At 35.9% G+C, this 24931-nt stretch overlaps 1 pseudogene; it reads left to right on the forward strand.

Moving 5' to 3' along the window:
- The first annotated feature begins 203 nt into the window (after window positions 1-203).
- On the forward strand, window positions 204-788 carry LOC116625218 (annotated as a pseudogene).
- Window positions 789-24931: the final 24143 nt, after the last annotated feature.

Here is a 24931-nt window from a genome sequence, read left to right on the forward strand (position 1 = left end):
AGGGCACTGTCAGACAATGAACAATACCTTAGAGTGAAAATGACACACTTGAATTAAATATTTATTAATTATTCTATGCTCTGCAACCTACTAGGTGGTAGGTATTTAAAAAGTGAAAACAGGCATGTGCACACCTAATCTCAGCTCATCTCCCCAAGCGCCAACCCTAGTCCCCCATGTGGTCCCATTTCTGCTCCAACAAGATGAAAGAAACTATCACGAACCAGGAGAAACTCGCCAAACTGCAAGCACAAGTGCTCAGTGGTGGGAAAGGAACTGTGCCTTGAAAGAAGAGGGTCATAGAATGGCTATAGCAAATGATAAAAAACTTCAGCTCACCTTAAAGAAGTTAAGGGTAAACTATATCTCTGGTATTAAAGAAGTGAATATATACATGAACCAAGGAACAGTGATCAACTTTAACAACCCTAAACTTCAGGCATCCAGGGCAGTGAACACTTTCACCATTCCAGGCCATGCTGAGGCAAAGCAACTGACAGAAATGCCACCCGTGATCCCAAACCAACCTGGTGCAGATAGTCTGAGTAGTTAAGAAGACTGGCTGAAGCTCTGCCCAGTCTGTGGATGGAAAAGCACCACTTACTGGAATTTAAATAAAAACTGGAAAAAAAAAATTAAAAATAAATAAATAAATAGATAAATAAAGTTTTTAAACCTTTAAAGAAAAAAAAAAAGGGAAAGCACAGCTTACCTCCAGAGAGGAGGATGATGAAGTTTCAGATCTTATGGAGAATTTTGATAAAGCTCCCAAGAATGAAGCAAATTGAATTGAGTCAACTTCTGAAGAAAATAAAACTTGAAGAAGTTACTAAGAGTGGCTATTTTTTAAAGATTTTATTTATTTGAGAGAGAGAATGAGAGAGAGAGAGAGCACTAGAGAGAGAGAGAGAGAGTAAGCACGAGTGGGGGTCAGAGGGAAAGGGAGAAGCAGACTCCCCACCAAGCAGATAGTCGGATGTGGGACTGAATTCCTGGACCCTGGGATCACAACATGAGCTGAAGACAGACACTTAACCAACTGAGCCAACCAGGCACCCCTAAGAGTGGTTGTTTTATATTATGACGGCATTTTAAAATTTTCTTCATGGATCTGATAAAATCTAGAACTCTAATATTTTTAAGCCCAAGCCCCTTGGGACACTGCAGCTCTTTTCAGTTTTTGCTTATACACAATTCATCCTCTGCAGCTAATTAAGCTGAAGAAGGCTGGGAATAAAGTTTTAAACAAGGTTAATAAAGTTCTTTGCCTAGTACACAAATGAAAAAAATTAAAAATTAAAAAATAAAAGGTGAGCCAACAGGGGTGTCTGAGTGGCTCAGTCATTTAAGTGTCCTGACTCATAATTTCAGCTCAGGTCATGATCTCAGGGCTGTGAGATTGAGCCCCCCACATTGGGCTCCCTGCTCAGTGGGGAGTCTGCTTGAGATTCTGTCTGCCCCTTCCCTCCAATCCATGCTCACTCAAGCTCTCACTCTGTCTCTCTCTCAAATAAACAAATGTCTTTTTTTTTTAAAGTGAGCAAAACAAAAAGTTCTTCACTTGTTAGATTTTCATTCCAACTAGGAATGTCATAAAACAACCATCATTTCATTTTAGAAAAGTGCTATGTTGGGGAAGTTCCTGTTAGTTATTGGAACACACTGTTAGTATGATGAATTTCATGGAGTCTTTGCTTACAAAGGTATAAATGTACTTCGTTTAGGTCAGTGGCATCGTATTAGAATATAAAAAGGATATGTATCTGTGCATGGTTTCCTAATGCTCTGGTGTGACCAAGGCATGTCATCAGGAAACTGATGGTTAGCATAACCTTCAACGTGTTTCACTCAGGATAGATCAGGTTATAATGTAGTAACAAAGAATCTGCACATTTTAATAGCTGAAAACAACAATCTTACCCGCACTACGTATCAGGCACGCGCACATAGTATGGTATACTCTACCATTTGGATGATCACCATGGCAGGAAGAAGGGAATATGGCAATTTATATATTGACTCTTAAGCGCTGCTCCCTTGACATAACACATTTCACATATTTTGTTGACCGAAGTAAGTAATAAGACTACAGCTATCTTGAAGGTAATGATGTTCAAGAAGATGCTGAGAGAAGCTATGAATGAGATAATATTTCCTAACAAAGACTTGGAACAAAACTAGGGTCTAGGACTGAAATCTTCCTGTATAATTTAAGGAAAACACAAAGTCATGTGAGAGGAGAAAGTGTCCATCAGGTCTGACATTTTCTTTTTTTTTTTTTTAAAGATTTTATTTATTTATTTGAGAGAGAATGAGAGACAGAGAGCATGAGAGGGAGGAGGGTCAGAGGGAGAAGCAGATTCCCTGCTGAGCAGGGAGCCCGATGCGGGACTCGATCCTGGGACTCCAGGATCATGACCTGAGCCGAAGGCAGTCGCTTAACCAACTGAGCCACCCAGGCGCCCCAGGTCTGACATTTTCTTCATAAATTTGGGGATGATAATAATATTAACAATAATAATAAAGGCCTCAATGTTCTGAGCCATATTGTGATTTGGCCTGTGATTTTTTTGTTAAGTAGTTGATAACAAAAGTCCACCTGATCTATGGAAGTCTCAATAAAGCATAGCATCGGAACTCCCAGGATGCCTGTTATAATAAATGAGTGATAAAACCTATGCCAAGATAACTAAATGAGGAATCTCATTGGATGAGTCTATTAGATATAATTCATTTAGACGCTGTGCAATCTGTACCCCACATGATGATTTCAATATGAGAATCCGTTTAAAGTCCTCTTTTCTGATAGTAGTTAGATAGCATGGCTAGAATGACCTCATACTCTACACATATGAGATTTAGCCAGTAAGTCAATAAATAATACTTCCATCACACTGTTCATAAATTCAAGCACACATGTATACACAGTGCTGAACACACACATTCCTCAATTAAAGAGAATGCACTTGACTTTATAAAGGCATATTCTCATGGAGCGCCACTAGATGCCAAATACTAGTTAAATGCACCCTATGTGGGAATATGATTCTCACACCTGAGTTAACCTGATGACTTACTTTAGACCATGAAAATCATGAGGTCCAAGCCGGGATTTCAATTTGAGTCTAACTTTAAAGCCTCCATTTATTCCTCTATACCTAGGTTAGAACTTGGCATATTACCTCATTCTGGGAACAACTCTTAGCAAATTCATTAATTAAGGTCATGTTGACAACTTCTATTTTCAACTAAAACATCTGTTAATTTATACAGAGGTCTCTTTGGTTTAAACCAACTTGTCATTCCTGCCTCTCAATGAGGGATAATGTGCTTGGTTTTTTACAAGTATTCCAAGTGTGAACTGAAAAGATTAACAGTTCTTGCCAATGGGCACTCTCTGTCCATATTTTTACATAATAATACTTATCAGAAGGCACAGGGTCTTAAGATAATAAATGATCATTCCTCACAATGGATCTATAAACAGATCAGGACTAATGAATTTGCTGGCAGCTATTGGTTTTAATTAGCCCAAGTTCAACTGCAGCAGAATCATAACTGTCCAAAAGATTTGGATTGTGTTACTATAGATTCCAAGCAACTACTTCTATCAATTTAGTAAAGGAATTGGTTACATTCTTATTTTAAAGCCAGCAATTCAAATAACTTGGCAAAAAAAAAAAAAACACACAATGAAAAACCTTTACATTTTTGCTCTTTCTTTTCTTTTTATCTGGTTGCAGGTAATCAAATCTTTTATTCTACCTGCCTGACTTTTTAACTACTTTCAATACTATCTCATCTTCCCTGTTCCTTTACTTTTATGTACCCTTTCTCTTACATGTTTACTTTTAGAGATGCCTGAAATTTCCTTCCTCTCTTTCTTATCCTGCACAATTACAACCAATTCTAAACTTGCTTTCTCATCTTGGACATCACCTCCTTCAGGAAGCTCTCTCTTAAACTCACACTAGATTGTAACCTCCAATAATATTTTCTGAATACCTTCTGAAAAACCTTCTCACGCTGGGCTGGAGTTTTATGACTGCTCATTATTTTTCATAACTGGGTTCTGAACCACCTGAAAAATGAATGGCACTTGCAAGAAAAGTATATTAGTTTAATAACCCACAATTAATGAAGTCTTAGCAGCCTGGCTATCAGATGAAAAGTCCTTATATCCTTCAGCAATTGTCTGCTCTTCAACTGAGACACATAATATTTGCACCAATGTAAAAATGTGTACTATTTTCAAACAGCCAGTTTGTGCTAATGCCACTCATTCATAGCCAATTCTCCTCAGTCCTCAAACTTCTCTCCCTAGGCTGAAGAATTAAACACACAAATATTTAGAGATATTTGGAGAAGTACATTGCACCCTTGGGGGCAATTGCCCCCAAAAGCACTAAATAAGGGGCTAGACACAGTGTATTCTGAGGACTGGAGTTTTAAAAACCGTATCAGAGATGAGTTCCAGAGAATCGGGAAGTTCTGCTAAGAGTTTAGGGTAACCAGCAGAACTGAACCAGATGAAAACTTTTCAACAGTGCACAATGAGAGCTTTTATTCAGTTCTAGACTTGACAAAATGTTATGAGTGGAAACCTTTCTTGTGTCAAGGTGAGAAGTTCCAGGGGTTAATGGAGGACGGGTGGGAAAATTATTAGTTTACATTTGGGCAACAATTGGGTCTAATTACTTGGGAAAAAATGATTGTAATTAAACGAAGAGGCATGTTATAACACCTCAGAGACACTGAGATCTGGCTTCCTGTGTACCTCAAACTCCATGTCTAGCTCTTGTAATATATGACCAGCACTACTGAAAATGGGATTCCAACACATTCTTTCCTGGATTGTTGGTCCCTATCCATATTACAGCCTTTGTGCTAATGAGCTCCAATCTACTGAGTATTTTATCTTATTACTGATGTTCTTTTTATCAACATTGCCAAAGCTTTCATGCTTAGTCCAGTCATCAGCTATGACGTTAACTCCCTTTTGTGGCCACAATTTGGATTTTCCAGCGTACTCAACTGCCTAAACAAGAGAACTTAGAACAATCTATGTGGGAACTAGCTCTGCTTGAGGGACCCTGGTAATGAAAGTCATAACTATGTCTCTTTGTTGTTGCTGTTCTTGCTGTTTTTGTTTTTCTTCTTTAACAGATTGAAATGTTATTGAAATGCAAATGTTAAGTAAATTAGAGGCCACACTCATTAAAACCTATCGACTCCCTACCAGTTTTGGAATCTAGAGTAAGCATGAAAGCAAAGATAAGTTAATTTTTTGACAGATGAGGGATACTAATGTATGTTTCTGACACCAAAGCTCCTTCTCTCTTTCCCCATCCTTGTTATACAAGAGCATTACAGCTTGAATTTCAATGGCACCTTCATCTCAAATGTAATTGTCTGTAGTTTTGTTCATTTATTGTTATAGTCCTCAAATTAGTCTTTATTATACTTAATATAATCAAATCTTTTTTTTTGTATTATTCACGTGTCTACCAATTATTTTGTGTATCACCCTATTTTCTTCTAGAGTTTTGCTGTTCTTTTAAATGTGGATCTGGTAAAAGATAATTTTGCTGAATATAGATATGTAAGTTGACAGTTATTTTTCATCATCACTTTGAGGCTATTATTCTAAATACTTCTAGCCTCCATTGTTGCCATTGAGAAGTCATTTACCCCTTTGGGTAATGAGTCATTTCATTCTGTTTCTTTATTTTCCCCAGACCTTCTCTGTTCAGTTGCACTATTATGTCTAGGTATGTATCTATTGTTACCAGTCCAATTCACATCTCATTTTGCTTCCTCAATGTGAATATTCATGTATTTCTCTTACTATGAAAAATACTCAGCCACAAATTTCAAATATTGCCTCTCCCCAGATCGAAATATTCTCCACTGAAAATCCTGTTCACATGATGTTGGAACTTTTCACTTCTCTTAAATTAGAGAATTCTCAATTTCTTGAGTTCTTAAATACTCTTCCATATATTTATATATTTTTATTTATTTGTATACCTATAAATATGTACATACATGTGTACATTTTTATATTTATATATTTCACTGCATTCTGGGGAATTTTTCTCAATTTGATTTTCTGAGGCAATGGTTCTTCAGAGACAATGTGCGGCTTAGCATACTTATTGAGTTTTTATTTCAATCCCTCTCCTTTTTCTAATAAGTTGTTTTTGTTTTTTAAAGCTGGACTTTCCTTTTATCATAGTATCTTTTTATTCCATTATATATGTTATAGCAGCTTTGAGATATAATTCAAATACCTTAAAATTCACCTTTTAAAGCATAAAGTGTTTTTCAATATATTCATAGTTGTGCAGCCATCAACACTAAGTTTAGAATATTTTATCCCTCCAAAGAGAAACCCTGTTCTCATTAGCAGTATCTTCCCATTTCCTCCAACCCCCCAAGTCCTAGCATTGCTAATCTATTTTCTGTCTCTATAGATTTTCCTATTTTAGACATTTTATATAATCAGAATCACAGAATATGTGATCTTTTGTGACTGGCATCTTTCACATATCATGCTTTCAAGGTCCATCCATGTTGTAGTATGTGTTAACTTTCATAGTCCAATAATATACCATTTGGGATGTACCAAATTTTGTTTATCCATTTATACTGATGGACATTTGAGTTGTTTCTACTTATTGGATATTATGAAAATTGTTATTAGGAATATTCATTTGTAAATTTTTGAGTGGACAATGTTTTCATTTCTTTTGGATATATATCTAGGAATGGAATTGCTGGGTCACATGTAACTGTATATTTAACATTTTGAGGAACTACCAAACTGTGTGCCAAAGTAGTTGCACCATTTTTCATATCCATTGGTAACAAATGAAGGTTATAGTGTCTCCACATCCTTATCCACACTTGTTATTGTCTTTTTCCAGTAGATCTGAAGTTGTTTCTTATTGTAGTTTTGATTGCATTCTTAGTGACTAAGGATGTTGATCATCTTTCATGTGCTAATTGGTTATTTGTACTTCTTCAGAGAAATACCTATGCAAATCCTTTGCCCAAATTTTAACTGGTTTGTCTTTTCATTGCTGAGCTCCAGTTATTTGTATCTGGACCCTGGACCCTGGGCCCTTATCGGATATATAATTTATAAATATTTCTCTCCTTCTTTGGTTTTTTTTCACCTACTATATGTTGCTCTTTGGTGCACAAATGTTTTGAATTTTGATCAAGTCCAATTTATCTATTTTTTTCTTTTGTTAATGGTGCTTTGTGGTTATATTTTAGAATTAATTGCTAAATGAGTTTTATAGTTTTAGCTCTTATGTTTAAGTCATTGATCTAGTTTTGTTAACTTTCATATATGTGAGGTAGGTGTCCAAATTCTTTTGTATGTATGTATACATTTGTTTAAACAATTGTATTTCCCACCACTGAATTGTCTCGACACCCTTGTCAAATATCAATTCACCACAAGTATAAGAGTTTATTTCTACTCTATTCCACAGACATATATCTATATGTTTATCTCTATGCCAGTATTATAACTATCTTGATTACTGCCCCTTTATACGAAGTTTTGAAATTGGAAAATATAAATAATCCAACTTTGTTCCTCTTTTTCAATATTGTTTTGGCTATTCTCAGTCCATTGCATTTCCATATAAATTTCAGGATCAGTTTGTCAATTTCTTCCCGAAGGCAGTACTTTGATGAGGTTTGAGTGAAATCTGTATACAAATTTGGGGAGTATTATCCTTTTAACAATAAATTTAAATATTCAAGAATTCAAACATCTGTAAATCCATGAATATGGAGTATCATTCCATTTATCTAGCACTTTCTTCATTTTTTTCAATAATGCTTTTAGTTTTCAGTGTCCATGTCTTTAAAATCCTTAATTTATTCCTAATTTTTATACTTTTTGACTCTATTGTAAATGGAATTGTTTTGCTAATTTCATTTTTGAATTGTTCATTGCTAGTGTCTAGAAATACAACTGATGTTTGGTAATGATTCTGTATCCTGCCACCTTGCTCACTCATTAGTTCTAACAACTATTTATACACTCTTTAAGATTTTTAAAATACCGTATCGTATCATCTGTGAATGGAGACAGCTTTCCTCATCAAATCTAAATGTCTTTTATTTCATATTCTTACCCAATTGTTCTTACCAAAACCTCCTGTACAATGTTGAATAGAAGGGGCGAGAGCACACAATGCTGTTGTTCCTGATGCTAGCAGAGACCATTATGGTTTGGCTTTCTTCTTTTATGTAATTATCCAATTCAATCTTAACTATTAATAGTCTAAAATGATCCTATTATCTAAAGTTCTTCATATGATATGTCTGTGTGTTGTATCTGTTGACTCACTAATAGTTGATTGTTGCTCTATTTTTTTTTTTTTTTTTGTGGTTTCAGAATGGGAGTTCACCTTTTGCCTGTAATAATTCTATGTGTTCTAGGTTGAAGTTTTTGCACTTTCAGATTATTTTTTCTCTTTGTGTCTGCCACGTTCCCATGGAATATCATCAGCTCACCATCAATTCCCACCTTTATTTTGCCATTTGAAGTTTACAAAGTATGCAAATAATGTAAATTAAAATATGCAAAAATACTTGTAATGAGGACTATAGTTATAAATTCTCAGAAGAGACATTTTCCCACTTACAACCCAGTCAGGAAGACAAACTTCCTTAGTGTTTTTTCTAACAGGTGTAACTTTTCAATCCATTCTACACTGAAATTTAGCTCTTTTAGTGCCCTAGCTGTAATTCAAGTTTTCCATTCCAGCACTCCTTGTGAGAGACTAAACCTCTATCCATTATACCTGCAAGGGACTTAAAAATCAAAGCCATTACTTAGACTGGAGATCTCCACCCTTATTTCATCCCATTACAACTCATTGACATATTAAACATTCTTACTATTTTCGTTTTCAGATGTTTTCATGTTTATGGCACATGTAGATCTTCTTTGAGCTCGGTATTTATGTTATTTAGCCTGCATTTCTGGGTGTACATAGTGAGAGTTTTCATATTATTTAGTCCATTGCTGTCCAATAGAAACTCTGGAATGATGAAAATTTATTTTTTGCACTGAAAATATATCAAATATGTACAAACTACTCACATGCAGCTTCTGAGCACCTTAAATGTGGATAGTATGGCTTAGAAACTGAGTTCAAAATATTAATTAGTCTTAATAAATTTGAATTTAAATAGTCACATGTGGCTCAAAGCTACTGTACTGAATACCTTAGAATACAACCCTTCTATTGAAGGAAATGAAAGCTTTACATTCAAAAGTTTTTAAGTGAAATCATTTAAACTGCAAAATCATAAAGGTATAGAATATAATTTGAAAAAAAATTCCAAAATTGATGTTTTTGGTTTTTAGGGAAAGAATTTATATTCTGAACTATATACTCCACACTTAATCTCACTGAAAAGAGTGCCCTTGTGTATTGACCAAATCTGAGCCTATGCCATTGGGCTATAATCCCACAGGCTGGTACTTCCTCTGTGTTGTGCCCACATATAAAAAATAAAATAAAAAGACATGTATCTTGTATATACAAGCATCTTTCTCTCCCTCTCTCTCTCCTCTTTCTATATAGCTAGTAAGGTGAAACAAATTGGAGAATGTGCCCTCTTCCCTGATTTCAGAATATATGGAATTCTTTGCCTCTAGTATTTGGAAACATTCTCTGGGTTCTTGTGATTTTTTTACTTCTTGCTGGCTAGAATGCTTTGTCATCTAGACTCATTTTTTCACACCTTTAAGTGTGAGTTAAGAGAGTAAAAGTTAGAGTGAGACATCTGAGCTAAGAAAAATCTATCTTAGGTAAAAGGAGTTCTCGTAGGGGTTAACTTCTGTTCACTGGATTTAATATTATTATTGATGCCTAAGTACAGTAATGATAATGAAAGTTCATTTAATCTCCTTTGTTTTCTCTGCAGGGTCCCCTGAGGGAAAGTGGTTATGACAGATTTGGATTTCTGATTCTTGTCATGTGTTATATTTTTATCTTTACCTCTAAATATATTTCAACCTGTTTTAGAATGCCTGTAATCAATATTTGTGTTTGGATGCAAAATACCCATTCTTCTATCTTGGATTGTTCTTTGGACAATTTCCCTTCCTCTACTTTTAGTCCATGTTATTCAGTAGAGCTGCTGAACCTACTCTTGGAGAGTGCGTATGACATAGACCAGGATATCAAAACTCCATTTCAGAATTTTAGTTGGAAATTCACTTATATTAGATTTCCAGCAGTAAGTATTATGCTTTATGAATTTTTGCAGGACATAGGTAAAAGAGAATAAAGCTGAGAAATTAGAGAAATATTGACTATTTGGAGTCCCTGATCCAGCCATTCCTAAATACAGCTACATCCATAGACTTCTCAGTTATATAAAGCAATAAATTCTCTTTTGTGGTTAGGAAAGTTAGGGTTCTAACACCTGGGGAAAAAAGTTGTGACTAACAAAACTGTACATATTCTCTCCTCTGTATTGCCTTTGTTCCCTTGTCAAAGATCAGTTGACTATATTTATGTGGGCCTATTTCTGGGCTCTCTATCTGTTCCAATGATCTATTTATCTATTCTTTCAACAATACCACACTATTTTTTCAACAAACTGTTGTTATTCATTTTGACTAGTCCCTCCAAAAATTACCAATTTTTTTCCTCTTGAATTAATATTTGTCAACTTTGAAACTGAACTAGAGCATAAATATGCATCCCATGAGTTCTTTCCACTTCTCTTCTATAGAAAGATGAACTTGTATATGTTACGTATAAAAAGTCATTCTCTTATTCAGGAAGATAAACACAGAACAAAACATTTATTCTACAGATCATTTCAACAGTCCTGATAGTCCTTCTTCCTCATTGGTCTAGTATACTTTTTATGGTTTCACTGAAAATGCTTCTTGTAAATTCCCACGGAACAGAGACTCTTTAAAGTTCCTATTCACCCAGCATCATTTAAGAAGATTATAGAAAGCATCATTTCATCTTACTACTCTCAAACTCTTCCTTTCTCTCCTCTTTTTAACATAAGATATTAGGAATTGAATAAAGTAATTAACACTTTCAATGTGTCAACTAATCCCTTCAGGAAATACGTACTATTCTCTGTATTAGTAAACTTTTTCTATACAATGAATCATCTCAAAACATTAAACAACAGCATTTATAATTTCTAATAATTCTTCACGTTGACGGGGAAGGTTTTCTGATTTTGGCCAGCTTTGAGGGCTCACTTAATTTTTGGAAGTTATCAGACTGGTCTGAGAGCATCTAGGATGGTGTGTCTCTACTCTACATGGTCTTTCACTCTCCAATAAGCTAGTCTAATCTTCTTTACCTTGCTGTCTCAGGGTTCAATCAGTGCATAAGAGAGTAAGTGCCAACATGCATATATCCTATTAACACAACAGTTAACGGTCAACCTGAGATTCAAGGGTTGGAGAAAAAGGTTCCGTATCTTAATGGGAATAACAACATTACATCCCAATAGGATGTGAATGCAGGAATGTAAGGAATTCATAATTTTTTTTTGCAATATACCTTACCCTGACATATCATAATCCATTATAATTCACTAGTTTTTCTTTCTGATTTCTGAACATTTATTTTTTGGAGTCCTGGTAGTAATAAAAAGTCAGGGAAGGTAAAATAATTTGTGATAGGCATAACAGAATGGATAAAATGTGGAAAAATGAAATGATGAGTAATGGAATCCCAGCCCACCCAATTTTTTTTTTTTTTAAGATTTTATTTATTTATTTGACACAGAGAGAGAGAGACAGCTAGAAGAGGGAACACAAGCAGGGGAAGTGGGAGAAGCAGGCTCCCGGCTGAACAGGGAGCCCGATGTGGGGCTCAATCCCAGGACCCTGGGATCATGACCCAAGCTGAAGGCAGACGCTTAATGACTGAGCCACCCAGGCGCCCCCAAATTTCTATGCTATACTTAAATATTTATTTTTTTAAGATTTTATTTATTTATTTGACAGAGAGAGAGAGAACACACAAGAAAGGGGTGCAGCAGAAGGAGAGGGAGAAGCACGCTCTCTGCTGAGCAGGGAGCCCTATGCGGGGCTCGACCCCAGGACCCTGGGATCATGACCTGAGCCGAAGGCAGATGAGCCACCGAAGCACCCCATAAAGATTTATTTATTTGAGAGAGAGAGAGAGAGAGAGAGAGAGAGAGAAAGCACAGGGGGAAGGAGCAGAGGAATAGGGAGAAAGAAACTCTAAGCAGACTCCCTGCTGAGCAGAGACTGCCGTGGAGCTTGATCTCATGATCCTGAGACCACGACCTGAGCAGAAACCAAGAATCAGATGCTTAACTGACTGCTCCACCCAGGCCCCTATGATATATTTAAAATCAAATACTAGAAAATCCACTATTTGCATTTTAGTAGAAAATAACAATAATGGTATGCATTTGTCAAGTCCTTTATAATTTGTGTGTTTTCACATCCATCATATCTCATTTTAGATAGAAAAATCTTATCATAAAAATATGGAAAAGGCAAAGGAAAAATCAATCAGTGACTGATTAGAAAAGCACATGCGTACACCCCTCTATGGCAATATTTTGATTCACTATAAGTCATTTAGAGATAATAATGTTCTGGATATAATAAACCAATCAATCATAGAGTATGAAATACATACCCATCATCCTGTGAGAATGGACAGACTCTCACATGTTATTGATAGTTAAATGAAAGGCTCAGATTAACCAATAGATAACTAATTAATTCTGTGACAAGAATTATAAGCTATAGTTTACTAGTGTTTTTATTGAAAATACAGTTATATCAATCAGTTCTTATGACCTTGTCTGCATTTCAAAATGGGAATCAAAGCATTACCCAAATAAAAGTTGAAAATCACATCTTATGTTTTCCTACAATATGTAATATTGTTTCATATTGTAAAGGCTGAGCTATACAATTTTGTCTTATATTGTAGATTATATAAATACTTAGCACTCCACTTTAGTTTCACCACTGAGTTGTATGTTAAAGCACAAAACTAACGTTTCTACATAGAAATAGAAGATGTCAGAAACACTTGTCTATGCTGCCATTTAGGCAATGGTATCACAGACCCCTCTCCAAATCCCTTTTAACTCTAGGAAGGAAAATTAAGGATAAACCTAATTTCAAGCCCTTCATGGGGCTACGATAGCCCAAGCTAAGTAGTGTACAGTGCAGTCAGTAAAAATTCCGGGTTATCTTGCTCTTGTCCAGGACTTAAAAACTATGAGTACTTTACACATGGACAGCTCCCTTTCAATCACTTTCTTTTCTTTCAAAGGCTTCTTAGAGAAGTCAGATGAACTCATAGTAACAGAAGAGACAATCACTTTGGTTTGGAAAAGGAGTCCTGAAGGCAATGAGGCTCTTTATCAAACTCCCATCAGAACACACCCAGTTCCATCACTTCCTTCTATCTTGCTACTAGTCTTATTACCGGCTTCATTTACAAATCTGACTTTCCCATATTCTTCCCTTGGTTCCTTCTATAAGCTATCCCAACACCTCATATTTTATTCTGGCTTTACTCTTTATATATTGCAGACTATTTTTCTAGTTGGATGGTTTTACCTCAGCTACCAGAGCCCAGCCTAGTTTTATTTTTAGTTTACAACACCTGAGCTATGTATAACTCTTTTATTCCTGCTAACTTTTCTTTGGTCACCTTTCTTATGTTCAAATAAGATTTTTATCTTTCCTTGAAATATTGATAAACATATTTGACCCCAAATAAACACATCTTGGAAATATCCTAAGGTTTCTATTATAAGCTACAGAGAACATAAAAACAAAATAAAAACTATGCAGGCAAATATCTAGACCTATGACACAAGGTAAATGTAGAAGAAGAGAAGGAACCAAATGTGATGGTTAATTTTGTGTGTCAGTCAAGTTAATTGGGCTAAAGGATGCCCAGAAGCTGATAAAACATTATGTCTGGGCATCTGTGAGGGTGTTGCTGGAAGAGATTAACATTTGAACTGGTAAACTGAGTAAAAAAGATCTCCCTCACCAATGAGAGTGGACATCATCCAACTCCTTGAGGTGTGAATGGGAAAAAAAGGTGAAGGGAGGGCAAATTTACTCTTTTCTTATCTATCTTCTCTATCTCATGTATCTTTGCCTTTGAACATGCGTGCTCCTGGTTCTCAGACTCAGACCAGAACTTACAACATCACCTTCCCTCCCATTATTGTCAGGTCTTTGGACTACAACTGGGATTTACATGACCAACTTCCTGGTTCTTAAGCCCTAGGATAGAGTTACACCCCTGGCTTTCCTAGTTTTCCAGCTTGCAGATAACAAACAGATCATGGAACTTCACAGCTTCCATAATAGCCTGAGGCAGTTTCCTATAATTAATATGTGTGTGGTATAGATAGATCTATATATTTGTATATATTTCTTTTTATATTTCTTTTTATTTTGTATTTATCTATTTTTTCTATGTATATATATGTATATATGTATATGTATATATATGTGTATATATGTACATGTACATATGTATGCAGACACACATATATGTGTATATATATACATATATATATACACATATATATATATCCTATTGGTGCTGTTTCTCTGGAGAGTCCTGTCCAATATACCAAACTTCACAGAATGCACAGAATGCTTGAGTTGGACATAGTAGTATATTATCTTAGTTAATGCTCACAACAGACTGATGGGTTATGTATCATTATTTCTATTTTAAAGATAAGAAAGCAGATTCAAGAAGGTTAAATATTCTTGCCCAGGATTGTATAATTAGTAAACGGATCTATATTTGAACTCAGATTTTTCTGACCTCATGGCTATGTTTCTATCATTGAATCACACAATACTTCACCAGAACACCAATACTTATTGCATCTTCTTGGAAAATACATTATAGGAAACAATCACTGAAGGATTTTTTGGGCAGAAATGTAGTAATAGCAAAAGGGTTATAAAAGAAATAGATGGGTTCCAAAGAGTATTAGACCATCTCACATGAAAATCATGGAAGGTCAAATGCCAACATTTATCATATAATATAACATCTCTTCTAAAAATATTTGACTTGAGTTTCTAAAAAGTCCTAGAGCTCCATATCATAAAGTCTATCATTAAAAAAAAAGCTCATTAAAACCACATGTTCTATAATTAGAGAAATTTTAATAAAAGAGAACTTTGGTGAATTACAAAAATGCCAATATTTCAGACAGTGCCCTTCCTTTGTGAAGGAGACAATGGATAATGCAGGTAGGCACTCTCACTAATTTTACTTTATCTGAAATATATCATTGAGAAGACCAAACCCTTAAAATCAAAGTCAGCAATTTGAAGTTCTCTCAGAAGAAGAGTTCCCACATAGAATAAAGACTAGTGATAAGTACTTTCACTATATGTATATATATTTTTTACAAGTAAAGACAGAGATTTAGTTAACTAATGTATTTATCCCTGAGGGAAAAACAGATTTGAACTTACATCTATAACTGGGTAACAGCTATTAAATGGTAGTTATTATCATTGTTTTATTGTCAAATACAAACATTTTTTTCAAATAAATTCTTTTTAGTTATGGCCATCAGTTATTATTCCTCTCAGAGGTCTTGTACTTCTATTTCTAAAGTATGCAATGTTAGATAGTAGCTAATGTTACATTTTATGAAGGAAGGATCCAAAGCAGGCAGTATTTTCATAAAATTGCATTTAGCACTAGGCAGAGGTCTTATTTAAGTTTACAAGTGATTATTGTTTGCTATAAATATGCAAATTTGTATTCTAATGAATAATTGTAAAAAATAGCTATTAGTAAATGGCACTTTGAAAGATTGATATTTAGGCTTTGTGTATATTACCCCCAGATGTGAAAATGAAATTTACTGAAAAAATTAATAAACAAGTACAAAGGCAAAGACATATTAAGCCATATTTATATTTAATAAACTATCTTTCTTGTGTCACCTTGGCGTATATTCATTGCCTTAGGTTGGAACCTAATTAAACATAGAGTTTGTAAGAAATGGAGACTGAAAGAAAGCAGCTAACATTTCTGATAATCTCATATAGATGTCTTTTTTAATGGCCCAAAAAGAATGTGTCATTATATCTTGGTTTTTAATCATGTTCTTTGGAAAAAAATACATGTCTCCTTGAATAAAACATATGTCCCAATCTACAAGTTGAAAATAAAATGCATTTTGCAAATGGGTATGTAATGTTCATAAACATCTTCTTGATGTATTGGGCGCCTGGGTGGCTCAGTTGGTTAAGCGACTGCCTTCGGCTCAGGTCATGATCCCAGGGTCCTGGGATCGAGTCCCACATCGGGCTCCCGGCTCAGCGGGGAGCCTGCTTCTCCCTCTGACCCTCTCCTCTCTCATGCTGTTTCTCTCTCGCTCGCTCTCCAATAAATAAATAAATAAAATCTTAAAAAAAAAAAAAAAAAAAAACATCTTCTTGATGTATTTAATGCATGGGAATGCATTTGAGATCTCAGGGTTAAAAAAAGGAACCCTACCTAATTTGAATAAGAACCTTTCTGCAGTGGAGGCAGAAATGTATTCCGTAATCCTGTTTAGGGCAAAAATTCCATTCATATCTCACTTTAATAGATTTTGGAACTCGCAGAGGGACATCCACCCAATACAATGTTATTTTAGGGAAGGTATGCTTTAATTTAAGAAGGTATAAAAGGAATTACAGTGTTTTCAGAAGAAAAAAATGAAACTTGGTTTAACAACCATCCCTGAATAACTAAAATGCATTCACGACAAAAATCCCTTTGATAATACCCATGAAAATAGCAATGTAAACTATGATTTTCATCAAAATCACAGATCAATTCTACATTGGGTATTCTCTTGTTCCACTGACAATTCAAATAGAAAAATATACTTAACTTGTTGCTGAATTGGAGAATTTCAAATGTTATTGCAAAGGCACACATTTCTTATTTACTACAAATGTTATCAACTTTTGAGTATCTGCTTAAAAATATCAGATAAAAGACACATTAACCCAAGCCAATGGATAATCTTACCAATGAATTGTATTTGGTTGTGAAATTCATTCTATGTTCATATTTGCGCATATTTTCTTTCTTTTTTTTTAATTTTATTATCTTAATTACCATACATTACATCATTAGTTTTTGATGTAGTGTTCCATGATTCATTGTTTGCATATAACACTCAGTGCTCCATTCAATACGTGCCCTCTTTAATACCCATCATCAGGCTAACCCATCCCCCCACACCCCTCCCCTCTAGAACCCTCAGTTTGTTTCTCAGAGTCCATAGTCTCTCATGGTTTGTCTCTCCCTCCGATTTCCCCCTGCTTCATTTTTCCCTTCCTGCTTTTTTTTTTTTTTTAAACATATAATGTATTATTTGTTTCAGAGATACAGGTGTGTGATTCAACAGTCTTACACAATTCACAGTGCTCACCATAGCAAATACCCTCCCCAATGTCCATCACCCAGCCAACCCATCCCTCCCACCCCCCTACTCCAGCAACCCTCAGTTTGTTTCCTGAGATTAAGAATTCCTCATATCAGTGAGATCATATGATACAGGTCTTTCTCTGTTTGACTTATTTCGCTTAGCATAATACCCTCTAGTTCCATCCACGTCACTGCAAATGGCAAGATTTCAGATTTTTCTGATGGCTGCATAATATTCCATGGTATATATATACCACATCTTCTTTATCCATTCATCTGTTGATGGACATCTTGGTTCTTTCCATAGTTTAGCTATTGTGGACACTGCAGCATATTTTCTTAATGTATTTCACTTAGACAACTATATGTGGAATCTAGGTTCTACCCCTAATTTTGTCACTAGGAAGCTGTATCGTACTTAACTCATATTGCCTTGCTTATAAATAATAAGATTTGCTCACACTAGGTCAAATAGAATGAATATTATAAAAAAAATGAAATCAGATATCATGGTATTCTAAAAGGGTCTATTGTACAAAACCACCTTAGGGACACTAAGACTGGGTCTAGGGACCCACCAGAGTTCTCAGAATTTCCATTTATGTATTAACATGACTCAAGAATCTCACAGATTCTATTTAATTCATTCACTTTTTCCTTTCACAATGTTTTATTAAGCCCATTATATTCCAGGCATTTTTCTAGGCATTTGAGTTCACAGTAGCAAACACTAAACAAAGTCTTTACCCTCCAGTAATTTATATATAAAGGGTAGAGATATAACAGAGGGGTGTGTGTGTGTGTGTGTGTGTGTGTTGTGATAAGTACTACATAGAAAAATAAATCTGAGGAAGGAGGAGAGCATACATTGATGGCAGTGGTGACGGCAGTGGGTGCTTATTTAACATATGATTAGGGACAGGCTATATGAAAATGTGGCACTTAAGCAGAAACCTGAAGGAAGTGAGGGGATCAACTATGATGATATTTGAGGAAGAGCACTCATAGCAAAGGGAACAGCAAGAATAAATTCTCTGAGTTGTGAGCCTGGTTGTTGTCTTTTTTCTATCCCACAATCAATTGGGTTCCCCACTCTCCATGTGTCATCAGTATGTGATCTACTTTAATTACTGTTTCCTCATTATTTTTGCATGTTCATAATGAGATATGACTTTTACCTTACTCCATTACCCTGTCTCAATGCATCCTTTGAGTTTCAACTCCCATTGTTCAACTATGTGATTGTTTTGTCTATACTTTCCAACTTACATTGTAAAAAGCAAAAGTCTCATTAGCATTGTTTCTCTGACTACATATGATCCTTGGCCAGTTTATAAAGCGGGTTAGGAGAATTGAGAGTTAGGTCATGTAATACCAAATGTCGAGGATATGCATATCAAGGTATGCCTCATTAAGAGGTGTGGTTAAACATTTGTCCTTAAAAAGGGCTAAGAACATGGCAGAATTCAAGCATTCAGTTAAGTTTGCTTCATATTCAACATCTATTCAAATAAGTAATTGAATTTTGAGGTTCTAAAACATTTAACAATTTCCTATTCTCAATGTATCTACAGATTATCAAAAGGCAGATGTATTTAGATTTTGGACCAGTTTCCTCACATGATGAAAACTCTAATGTAGTGAATAGAATATTGGCTCCCAAAATATATGCCCATGCAAAAATCTCAGAATGTGACCTTATTTGGAATAACAGTATTTGCAGATATAAGTTAAAAATCTTGAGAAGAAATCAACTTGGGTTTAGGGTCAACTCTGTCTAATGACTGGTACCCTTAAAAGAAGGCAGAGGGAGATTTGAAACACAGACATGGGGAAACAGAAGGAAAATCATGTGAACGCAGAGGTAGAGATTGTAGTGATGCATTTATAAGTCAAAGACTATCAAGAATTGTTAAAACCACCAGAAACTAGAATGGCTTTTCCCTCAGAGCCTTGAGAAGAAACCAAATTTACTGACACCTTAATTTCAGAACTCTAGTCTTCTGAAATGTGAGGTAATAAATTTGAGTTTTTTAAGTCATCAAGTTTGTGTTAATTTGTTAAGGCAGACCTAGGAAGTGAATACATCTACATATGTCCTAGGAGATCTAAATCAATGCAGATACCAAAATTAACACCTTCATAAAATAAATTGAAAAATCAACAGATAGCAAAAATAGGTTTGTTTTCAGACTTTCATTTCACACTTGAACAACTACTTCCAAATAGCCATTCTTTGTCTTTTTTGGCTTGTATTGCTTGCTTATTTTTTGTTAAGCATATGTGACTACTCTCTTTCATTGTATATATAAGCACATATGCCTTACTTTAAAACAGTGTCTTGTTTCTAAAATAATTTCAAGGAGCTGAGAGGAATATGTATAAAATGTAACTATATCATAAAATAAAAATGGAGTCAAATTATAAGAAAAAAGGCAAAAGAATAGGGCACAGTGGAGATTAAAATAGCAAGTGATGAATACCATGAGGATTTATACACTCTTACATTGACAATTATGATCTATCTATTCTGTCATCCTTACTATTTGCATAATAAATAAGCACATATAAGTGATTAGCAGAAAGGAATTTTGGGATATATATACACAAAGACAATAATATATGATAAAAAGGATGGTACAATTTTCAATATTGTTATAGTGGATTCAACAATAACTTTTACATTTTTTTTATAAAATCATAAAGAAGGAGACCACAATAAAGACTACTGTTGGAAGGAGTGTGCCAGACAGATACAAGGTGGTCTAAATAATAACCCAGTTCTCTAAGTGATCTCATTATATACATACTGGGAATAGATTAAACTTTTAATAAAAAACTCAGAGCATTTTATAGCCCTGAGTTATACTACTTCCAGCTGTACTGTAAGACATATATCCTTTATTAAGTGAAAAACAATGTTATTAAGTGATGTATCTTGTTTTAAGAAATTGTTACTTTAAATGTCATTTAATAATGGGGGGAAGGTGATAAATTCACTAAAAAATCATAATACCACCTTTAGAATAGCTTAAATTTAGTTCTTCTTTGTGGTTTAAATTACCTTGTATAGTCAAATGAATATTCAAATTATAAAAACATGTAATATTCACATAAATATTTCTTTTTCTAAGCTAAATGGGAAGAAAGAATATATCTACTTTTAAAAATTATCAAGTCATTCAGAAAAATAGAATTTAAAAGAAGATTCCTGGCAAGATGGTGGAGGAATAGGCGACCTAAATTTCCTCTGGTCCTAGGAATTCAGCTAGATAGGGATCAAACCATTCTGAACACCTACAAATTCAACAGGAGATCGAAGAAAAGAATAGCAACAACTCTCTGAACAGAAAAGTGACCACTCTCTGAAAGGTAGGATGTGCGGAGCAGTGAATCTGAGGTGATATTCGGGAAGATAGATCACGGGGGGAGGGAGCCTCCGACAGCCGCTACCAGCAAGTGATAGAGCAGTGGAGCACAAAATCGGAACTTCTACAAGTCGGTTCTGCTGAGGGACATCGCTCCAGTGGCTAAGTGGGGGGTGGAACCCTCACTGGGACAGTGTGGTCTCAGGACCCTCGGGGTCACAGAAAGACCGGGCGGGCCTCAGTGTGGCAGAGCCCCCAGGTATCAGAGTGGTGAAGCAGGCTGCAGAGGCACAGCCGAGGAGTGGGCTCGCAGCTCGGGGTTGCCATAAACCATGATCCGCGGCACAGTTGGGCCATTGCTCTTCCAGCAGGGACCCAACAAGTGGCAGATCCAGAGAGACTCCCTTCCCTCCCCTGGGAGGAGCGGTGCAGGAGCACACCACAGGGATCTGCTGGGTTTGGAGACTCCAAATGGGGTCAGGTGTCAGAGGTAGAAATGCTCTGTCACAGGCTGGGTGAGCACAGAGTGCGGCCGGAGACCAGGGAGACAGGAGTGATTGACTGCTTTTCTCTGGGGGCTCACTGAGGAGTGGGGCCCCAAGTTCTTGTCTCCTCCAGGGCGGAGATTGGGAAGCCGCCATTTCACTCTCATCCTCCAAAGCTGTACGGAAACCTTGCAGGGAACAAAAGCTCCGGAGAGCAAACCCGAGCAGATTAGTTAGCCTGGCCCCCGGCAAGGGCGGGGCAATTCCTCCTCCAGCAGACATTTGAGAACAACGGCAACAGGCCCCTCCCCCAGAAGACCAGCAAGAACAGCCAGCCAAGACCAAGTTTACTGACCACTGAGAACGGCAGAACTCCAGCACTAGGGGGATACAGCATATAGAATTCATGGCTTTTTTTCCCCCTGATTCTTTAGTCTTTCAAAGTTAATTTTTTTAATTTTCTTTTTCTTTTTTTTTTTTTTTGAATTTTTCTTTTTCCCTTTTTCAACCAACATCTTACCAATCCCTTTTTTAAAAATCTTCATTTTTCATTTTTAGAGTCATATTCTATCCCTTCATTGTAGTTAACCTTATTTTTGTATATATATATAAGTTGTTCTCTCTTTAAAATTTTGAGATACAGTTTTTCTAACAGACCAAAATATACCCTAAATCTCTAGTGTATGGCTTTGTTCTAGTCTCCTGCCTGATCACATCCTTTCCCCCTTTTTTTTTTTTGAAAAACCCCTTCTTTCTTTTTTCAACCAACTTCTTATATTATCAATTTCTCTTATAAAATCTGTTATATTGGGCGCCTGGGTGGCTCAGTTGGTTAAGCGACTGCCTTCGGCTCAGGTCATGATCCTGGAGTCCCTGGATCGAGTCCCGCATCGGGCTCCCTGCTCGGCAGGGAGCCTGCTTCTCCCTCTGACCCTCCCCCATCTCATGTGCTCTCTCTCTCTCATTCTCTCTGTCTCAAATAAATAAATAAAATCTTAAAAAAAAAAAGTGTTATAATTTTCATCTTTACAGTCATATCCCATCACTTCATCATAATTACCCTGATTTTGTCATATATAAGCTTTTCTTTCTTTAAAATTTTGGGAGGCAGTTTCTTCTAACAGACCAAAATACGCCCAAAATCTAGTATGTGGCACTGATCTATTCACCAGCCTGATCATATTTGATCATATTCTTTTTTTTTTTTTTTATCTTTTTCTTTTCCTTTTTCTTTTTTCTTTCTTTCCCTTTCTTTTCCCCCAGTGTCAGGTCTCTTCTGATTTGTTTAGAGTATATTTTCTGGGGATGTTGTTACCCTCTTACCATTTTGTTCTCTCATTCATCTATTCTCCTCTGGACAAAATGACAAGATGGGAAAAAAACACCTCAAAAAAAGAACAAGAGGCAGTACCAACTGCCAGGGACCTAATCAATACGGACATTAGTAAGATGTTGGAACTAGAGTTCAGAATGACGATTATAAAGATATTTAGCTGGGCTTGAAAAAAGCATGGAAGATATTAGAGAAACCCTTTCTGGAGAAATAAAAGGACTAAAATCTAACCAAGTTGAAATCAAAAAGACTATTAATGAGGTGCAATCCAAAATGGAGGCTCTAACTGCTAGGATAAATGTGGCAGAAGAGATAATTAGTGATATAGAAGACCAACTGATAGAAAATAAAGAAGCTGAGGGAAAGAGAGATAAACAACTACTGGATCATGAGGGCAGAATTCGAGAGATAAGTGATACCGTAAGATGAAACAATATTAGAATAATTGGGATCCCAGAAGAAGAAAGAGAGAGAGGGGCAGAAGATATATTGGAGCAAGTTATAACAGAGAACTTCCCTAATTTGGGGAAGGAAACAGGCATCAAAATCCAGGAGGCACAGAGAACCCCCTCAAAATCAATAAAAATAGGTCAACACCCCGCCATCTAATAGTAAAACTTATGAGTCTCAGAGACAAAGAGAAAATCCTGAAAGCAGCTCAGGACAAGAGGTCTGTAACCTACAATGGTAGAAACATTAGACTGGCAACAGACTTATCCACAGAGACCTGGCAGGCCAGAAAGGATGGCATGATATATTCAGAGCACTAAATGAGAAAAATATGCAGCCAAGAATACTATATCCAGCTAGGCTGTCACTGAAAATAGAAGGAGAGATAAAAAGCTTCCAGGACAAACAAAAACTAAAGGAATTTGCAAACATAAAACCAGCCCTACAAGAAATATTGAAAGGGGTCCTCTAAGCAAAGAGAGACCCTAAAAGCAACATAGACCAGAAAGGAACACAGACAATATACAGTAACAGTCACCTTACAGGCAATACAATGGCACTAAATTCCTATCTTTCAATAGTTACCCTGAATGTAAATGGGCTAAATGCCCCAGTCAAAAGACACAGGGTATCAGGTTGGATAAAAAAAACAAGACCCATTGATATGCTATCTGCAAGAGACTCACTTTAGACCCAAAGACACCCCCAGATTGAAAGTGAGGGGGTGGAAAACATTTACCATGCTAATGGACACAAAAGAAAGCTGGGTTGGCAATCCTTATATCAAACAAATTAGATTTTAAACCAAAGACTATAATAAGAGATGTGGAAGGACACTATATCATATTTAAAGGGTCTATCCAACAAGAAGATCTAATTGTAAATATCTATGCCCCTAACATGGGCACAGCCAATTATATAAGCCGACTAATAACAAAAGAAAAGAAAGACATCGACAACAATATTACAATAATAGTGGGGGACTTTAACAGCCCCCTCACTGAAATGGACAGATCATCTAAGCAAAAGATCAACAAGGAAATAAAGACTTTAAATGACACACTGGACCAAATGGACTTCAGAGATATACTCAGAACATTCCATCCCAAAGCAACACATTCTTCTCTAGTGCCCATGGAACATTCTCCAGAATAGATCACATCCTAGGTCACAAATCAGGTCTCAACCGGTCCCAAAAGATTGGGATCATTCCCTGCATATTTTCAGACCACAATGCTTTGAAACTAGAACTCAATCACAAGAGGAAAGTCGGAAAGAACCTGGTGATGGGTATTAAAGAGGGCACGTACTGAAAGGAGCACTGGGTGTTACATGCAAACAATGAATCATGGAACACTACATCAAAAACTAATGATGTAATGTATGGTGATTAACATAACATAATAAAACTTAATAAAAAAAAGGAAAAGAAAAAAATAAAAGAAGACTGCTGTAGCAGTCATTACCAGTGACCTTCTGCATTCACCTCCACTCTCTTCTGCATTCACCTCTACCCTCCAAAGGCCACTTACTGTGAATGCCTAAAAGTCTCTTCTTGAGGGATTTATGCCACAAAATCACACTAGCCTGTTTGCAGGTACATCGAGAGCAAGGTACACCAGAAATGCCCACAAATAAATGCACCTGGAAGTATTCCTTGATAATAAGGCTCCTGAATAAGATATATTCATAGGAGAAAGTGGTGAAAAACACTAAGTAACAATTATCAGGCAGCACAGTATAATGAATAGCATCCCCCTAAAATTCATGTCTACCTGGAACCTCAGAATGTGACCTTAT

The sequence above is a fragment of the Phoca vitulina genome, unplaced genomic scaffold, assembly GCF_004348235.1.
Source record: "Phoca vitulina isolate PV1807 unplaced genomic scaffold, GSC_HSeal_1.0 scaffold75, whole genome shotgun sequence".
In the NCBI taxonomy this organism is placed as follows: domain Eukaryota; kingdom Metazoa; phylum Chordata; class Mammalia; order Carnivora; family Phocidae; genus Phoca; species Phoca vitulina.